The sequence below is a fragment of the Citrus clementina genome, unplaced genomic scaffold (genome assembly GCF_000493195.1).
Source record: "Citrus clementina cultivar Clemenules unplaced genomic scaffold, Citrus_clementina_v1.0 scaffold_1, whole genome shotgun sequence".
NCBI classification, from domain to species: domain Eukaryota; kingdom Viridiplantae; phylum Streptophyta; class Magnoliopsida; order Sapindales; family Rutaceae; genus Citrus; species Citrus x clementina.
The window spans coordinates 13385015-13392847 of NW_006263303.1; positions in this window are offsets into that span (position 1 = coordinate 13385015).

Sequence of the window (7833 nt, forward strand, 5' to 3'; positions counted from 1 at the left end):
TAGCTTATGAGTATTTTTTTTCTTTCGAACAAAATAATTTTATTTCTGTTAATTGTTGTTTCTCTAATGGCTGGATATTGGCAGCTAATTGTTTTTTTCTTTTCCATATATCCATATGCAGATTTGATCAATGTGTTTAAAGTGTTTATTCATCAACTTCACTTATATCCTAACCCATATAGTCTATTGAATGGAGAAGCTGCTGGTGTGATAACGCAATTATACTACTCATATTCAAAGAGTGAAAGGCAGTCATCCTTCTCAATTCAGCTTCTAGATTTATTAAATTTAGCCACAAGTAGTAGGCATTTGATTGGATGGTAGAAATTTTTATGTATTGAATTTGGATTATTCAGTTATGAGAGTAGGATATTTCATATTTTTGTTATATGAAGTTTTGGAATTTGTAATATATACTAATAATATTTAAATGTGAAATGAAAGATTTTGTGATATAAATCAATTTCTTTTTGTTATTTTGTGGTGCCTTTTAATTTTACCAATAAATCAATAGGCAATGATCCAATTAAATTTTTTATTTTTTAAAAATAAATTAACTAGTGATACCATGGTAACAGTAATCATAGACACTAATAAAATATCAATAACTACTAACACTATAGTGTCATAATATCGGTGATACTGTAGTAATAGTATTCACTGACACCACTTACAAGTGTCGCTATTTTTCTGACTCCCAGATTACTAACACAATTAACAAGTGTCAGTGAAAGTAATTTCTAACACTATTCTAAAGTCAGTAAAGACCATTTTTCTAGTAGTGTTATCCTCAATCTCTTAACCCTAGTGTATCTCAACACTTACAATCACTCAAAGTAAAAGATTAAAAATTATTTTTCTATCACACAATATTTAAGATAACAAATCAACGCCCAATGTGTGAATTGATGAAGCAAGAATGTGTTTAAAGCTCTATGAAGATTGTATTCTCGAATATAAGCTCAATAGTCATGTTGTGATCAACCTTGTTTGAATTTGAATGAGCTTATTTATAGTTGGAGCTGAAAAACTAGCCGTTATAGACTGTCTACTCGAAACCAGTTCGCCGTTAACCATTAACGGTTAACCGTTTAGGCTGGTCAAAGTTACCGTTGGGCCAATTTTAAATAAACGGTTTGTCGTTTAAGATTACCCTTTCGCCGTTAAATTCCAAAGACCTGCAAGATAAACTTCAGTTATCCGTTTACAATAAACGGTTAAAGATTTGCCTGAAATAACCTCACTGGAATTTATCAGTTAACCGTTTGTAATAAATGGTTCGCCGTTTGTTTCCAGTAACCTGTAGAACAAGTTAGCCTTATCCGTTTCAGTTAAACTTTTACCGTTTGTTTCCAGTAACAAGATGAACACAGTTTTCCATTATGGATTTTAATCGGTTAACCGTTTCAATAAACGATTCACGGTTTAATTCTAGTTGCCTTCTCAGCATTTTGTGTTTTCCGTTTTTGTTAATCGGTTAGAGCTTAAGCAATTCGTTACTCTCTGGATTTAATCGGTTAACCGTTAAAAATAAACGGTTCACCGTTTATTTCCAGAATCATAGTTTTAGCCAGATATTGCAGAGAATTATTTCCAATTTCAAGTTTAACAGTTATCCAACTTTTATAAATATAATTGAAATGATTATAAGGCTTTCGTTTATTAATGAATAGCTCCAACATTTTAATAAAAAATATTTAAAGTTTGTTATCATCAAAATCAATATTATGAACATATACATGTTAACAAAACCTCATTGTGAACTATTGCATTTATTAATGATCAATAGAATTCCTACTGATATACATTGGTTAATTAAAGCAAAGATCCAATTGGCAAGTGAGTTTACAGATCTATTTATTTCTTACATACTTGGTTTTGGTAAAAGCACATTTGCTAAAAAAAATAAGAACTAAATGAGTTGGCTCAGAATGTCATAATTGTGTAACAACTTATTGCAATCAGCTGCATTGTAAATCTTTAGGAACGGTTTCTGATTATCATGAATATAAAATTAAATTCATTAAAGATGGCTTGAGTAAAGAATTGTTAGATGATATCTTATGATCCCTTAAGATGCATTCGAAGTAAATATGTACAATGTGAGATTCATAATTTATTGATATTGTTCCAAAAAGAAAGTGCATAGTTTAGTCTTGGGAATCTGACTCTAAAAGACCTTGTTTGCCAGTTTATAAGAAATTTGGTTGTGAAGCATATCCTTGACCCATAGAGGTCAGTCAAGCTATTACTGGATGTAAAACCAAAGGAAGATGTGAGCCACAATCATAACTACTAGTAAATATCCTTTTATTTTGTTGTTCTTTTATCATTTGCATTATTGCATTTAGTGGTTTGATTTTGTATCTAATTATTATTTGTTTTCTTTTGCTATTTATTTTTTCTAATCACTATTTGCTTTTCTTTTTACTGTTTGCTTTTGAATTATTGAGTCACGAGCTTTACACGTCATTTGACAAATACAGCAACCCATTTACAGTTGTGTCTCATTATGTCTGTCACCAAAATCTTTAAATATGGGCTTCTTTTTTCCAAACACTCACAACTTGTTTTTTAAGATTATTCTAATGGCATCATCTTCAAGTAGACAATTCGAAAATATTTGTGTGTTTTCTTGATTTCACTATGGAAAATAAAAGGAGTTTATTCAAACAGTTGTAAGTGTTGATCGTGTCCTAGCAGAGAGGAAATACACCTTGTACATAGAGAAAATGATCGAGGGTTATCAAAGTTTGTCTTAGAAACTAGTTTTATTATAGGAAGCCAAGTGCCAAGCATTATTCCACAAGCCTTAAAACCTTTGGAATGCCTACCCGACCCACCAACTAGAGAAGTATTGGTCGTCCTAAGTATGCAAGAGAGAATATACGAAATGTTAAATCTCGCTTATGCTTTTATTTTCTTGCCAAAAGATCTTACAACTCTAAAGGCACTGATCACATTTGCATCTTGAACCCATTTAAATATCCATAAAAAACTCATCGGGTTGTTAAATGTTAATAACTTTTTATGATGGCTTGCTAGTATTTCTTAACCATGCAATTAAGAATCATTTCATTCCAATCTTTGCAAACAAAAAAAAAAAAACTCTTAATCTATGCTTCTACTATTAATGAGTTACTTGATCTTTTACAAACTTACAAATCAGAGCTAGATCTCAGAACCTTAGCGTTGGATTGATTGACTAATAATGGTAATCATAGCCGTAGTAAGAACTGCTAATTAGATTCAACTTTTCTTTTGTAACTATTTTCTTGGAGCGGAATATCTCAATCTTAGTGATGTGTTTGTCAGAGATGGCTGAACATGCAATATAGAGACTCTAAAAACGCATCTTCTATGACCAGTTCAGATGTGATCCTTCCTATTTCTTCTTTTATTATTTATGTTTTCTTTTATCTTTTTCACCTTTTTACATGCATATCTTTAAATTATGAATAATATTTAGAATAGGGTGGGTGGGGGGATAGTTGATGCAAATTGTAAATATTTGCTCCTTTTAAAAAAACACAAAAAAATAACAAATTATTTTTTTTAGGATGGTTGAATAAAGAGTCACGACTTTTGAGATGTATCTTAACAGTCCAGTGTGTAGTATATTTTGGTTTTAAAATTCATAGTAAGTTGTTTTTATTCCATTTTCTTTGAATTATTCAAATTTGTGAATTCTCCATTTGGTTATTAAATCATTTTGTTATTTACTCATTTAACAAGTATTATTAAATCATTCTTTACACACACATTATGACACATACTAGTGAGTTGTAGGTTTTTTTTTTTTTTGCAGCATTTAGTTCTTTTTTGTTTATTAGAGATAATATCTAAGGTAGTAGAAAGTGTATATTGCCAAAAATATAAAATAAAATAAAATAATAAAAAGAGAGAAAAAAAGAAAAAAATTGAATGTGTTTAATTTTGCTATATCTAAATCCCGAGTAATTAAGTCCATAGAGGTGTTTTAATACTTAGTGCCCCAAGGCCAACTGGTCTGGAAATCATTGGCCTAAAACTCACTACTTGGGTTAAAAATGTAATATTTTAAAATATGTGTGAATAATCTACTACCTAAAGATAAAGTTTCTAATGAATTTTAGAACGGAAATGTTGTTTTCGTTTAATGAAGCCTCATAAAAATTTTGTTAATTACTTGAGCATAAAAGAAGGTTTGGTGATATCCTGGATAATGAGTGAACGACAAAGAGTTAGAGAAACTTGGGAGAGTTTATTTATTTGGTAGTTTAGAGGAGAGATGAACAACTATTAACTTGCATGTGAATTTTGTAAATATTAATTTAATATAGTGTTGTAATTGCTACATACTGATAATAAGCTGGTTGGGAGTATGATTGGTGCTAAAAATTATATGTTCACTAAACAGTAAAAATGTTATTTTGTGCTTATATTATAATTTACATTTATAATTATGTAACATAATGTGAATTTCTAATTTGATCTTTTGTATTTTTGTGTGTTTGTAACATATTTGATCCATGACTTGTGTTGTAAAATTATAAGTTTTTACTACGTTAAGTGTAGTAATTGTGAAATTATAAGTTTTTACCATATTAGGAGTGGTAATTGTTAGTGGAATCAACTGGATGTGCTTGAGTGGATTGAGTTAAGTTTATATTTGGTTAGCGGAACAAATGTACGGCCATAATTATTGGCTTTATTTATGTGTGTGGTGTGGTTTCATGAATTAGTATAAATAGATTGGGGGAACACACCTCGCTACACCTTTTCTTCACTTTTTTCTCTCCGCATAATTTTTACCATCAATAATTTTTAATAAATCTAATCTTGGTTAGGTAATTTTTTACTATTAGCTCTTTGGTTTTATAATTTTCAAAATGGATACATAAAGTGCTTAGTGTTAATATTTTTGAAGCAAAGAAGAATTTACTTTGAAAATTTCACATGTACATTAACGATAAAATCTTGAGTAAACAATGAATTAATATTTAGATTGTTCCTTTAATTTGGGGTATAAAAGATAAATAGTTAAGATTTATGAAATTAATAATGACAGATTTCAAAGCCTTAGTATTTTATTACCCCAATTCTCTTAAAGATATTTTAGTCTTTTCAATTTGTTAGTGATCTCAGTACCTTAATATAAAAAGAATAAGATGCCTTACCCTTGCCATTAATGAGAATGAGAGAGAGAGAGAGAGAGATCGGATAAAAAAAAAACCAGAAAGAAAGAAAGAAGAAGAAGAGAGAAAAGAGAGAAAAGAAAAAAAGAAAGAAAATCTTCTTCTTCTTAAGGCCATGAGAAACACATGAGATCAAAGTAGTGCATTTTAAATTGGATATTCTGTCAAGTAAGAATTGGAGTAAATTTCAATTATTGATCCTTGTTAATTGCTATACAGAAGCATGATTAGATAATGGTAATCGAAGTAGAACTTAAGATTTTGTAGGAAATATGCTGACAACATATTATTTTGAAAATTATAGTAATTTGTACAAATTGATTTTAATTCTAATTTTGGATATGTTAAACTAGACATCTTCGAGAAGTTTTTGAAACTTGTTTGAAGCTAATCAAATAAGATTTCAATTAATTACAATTCTTTAAACTCAAGTTTGAAAACCTAGAAATTTTTGATTTTACTGAAGAACATGAATTTCAAAATTATTTTACCATAATTAGACTTCTTCAAAAATTATAAAATTTGGACCAGTGATTTTTATATGTCTATTGTGATTCTGGAAATTTTCAGGATTTTATGATAAAACAATAAATTGTTTTGTATTTTTAAAACAAGTATGTTCAACATAGAAAATTGTTTGACAGAACTGATGATGTCTGAAAGATAAATTATTTTCAATAGTTTTTTAAGGAATTAAGTAATGAAATTTTAGTCAATGAATTTCTAGTATGCCATCGTATGCTTTGTAAAATTTGAGATTTTTCGAATAAGGTAATAATTTATTAAAAATCAGATAACCTGGCCTATTTGTTTTAGGGATCGAATATTGAGATTATTTGAGGTTGAGTTTAGGAGAGTTTATGATTATAACTTGATGTTGGGAAAGAAACTCACACAAACAGTTGTAAATTAAATGGAAACGAAACTTTTTTCTCTTTTTGTGTGATTAATATAGGATGTGTAGTACAAATAAATAGGCAGAAAAATAAACTAACAAAATACAAAGAAAAAACAAACCATAAAAAACACATATTTTTATGTGGAAAACCCAAAGTGGAAAAAACTATGGGACCATAGTCCGATATAATCTTCTACTATATTAATGGGATTGCAAAACAAATTCTTCTCTAGATAATACTAGAGGCTAACAACATCAAGAATCTCAATATTTTTGACTTACAATAATAGTCTAATATATGTCTCTCTAATAAGTGGATATCTCAAATAATAGACAATAGGATGATAAAATAAAAATCAAGACCAATAGGATTGTAGAGGGTGATGTCAGGAACTTACCCTCCAAATTTAGGAGAAAACGAAATTAAAAATCGTCTTCTGATCGTCCAATCAAAGATTGAAACCAAAGACCCCAATATCTAAAAGCACGCCATTGTCTCTTTCATTCTCTCTTGTCTTTTACATGCACAAAAGTTGTTGCCGCCTCCACTTATTCTTGTTTATATAGCCACGTTTTCAAAACATACATTTCATGGTAAATTTTGTTTGCCCCTTCATGTTTTCTTTAATTGCTTAACTATTAAACTTATAAAACTTTGGGCTTAGGCTACCCAAATGAGATGGACCCAACAAATCCCCCCCCCCCCCCCAGATCATATGGGGGCACCACCAAGCTCACTTTCTGCATATAGCTTTTCAGTTTCTCCTTGCGCAATGACTTTGTCATTAAACCTAACTCATTCTCTATTGTGTGAATCTTTTCAATTTGCAACTGTTTCTTTTCAAGCACGTCTCGTATCTAATGATACATTACATTAATATGTTTGGATTTCGAATGGTATGTCAAATTCTTTGCCAAGTGAATGGTACTCTTACTATCGCAGTATACAACAAAGTTGTCTTGCTTCACACTAACTCTTATAGGAAATTCTTCACCCACAAGGTTTCTTTGCAACCTTTAGTGACTGCAATATATTTTGCTTCAGTGGTAGATAAAGCAACACACTACTGGAGTCTAGACTGCCATAAAACTGTTCCCCCTGCAAAGGTAAGCAAATATCCTGACAAGAATTTTCTATAATCAATATCTCCTACCATATCTACATCCGTGTACACTTATAACACATGTTTGTCACCATCAAAACATAAACATTCCCTTGAAGTGTGATATATCTAAGAACCCACTTAATTGCTCTCTAGTGCTCTTTGAAGACATCTTCACCATAGGAGAAAATATTTCTTCAAAATCAATATCTTTCTTCTGACTGAAACCCTTCACAACCTATCTAGCCTTGTATCGCTGTTGTGAGTTATTTGCAGTCTTTAACCTATAAATCCATTTGTTCTTTAGTGCCTTCTTTCCTTTAGGAGACTTTACTAAGCCATAAGTGTAGTTTTTATTCAAGGACTTCATCTCCTCTTGCATGGCTTTAACCCACTCATTTTTATGCTGGTGAGACATGGCTTCTTCAAAACATTCTGGCACCTCTCCATTTGTAAGCATCACATACTCATTTAGAGGATATCTAGTGAAAGGTTGTCGTTCTCTGGTGGATCTCCTCAATTCTGGCTCAACTGGTGATGCAAGTAAGTTCTAGAGGTGCTTGTTCAACTGGTTCTATTAAACCATCATTATTATCCTTTCCAGCTCCCTAATAACGTCATAACTAATAATGGAGAAACTAAAGTTAAAATACGA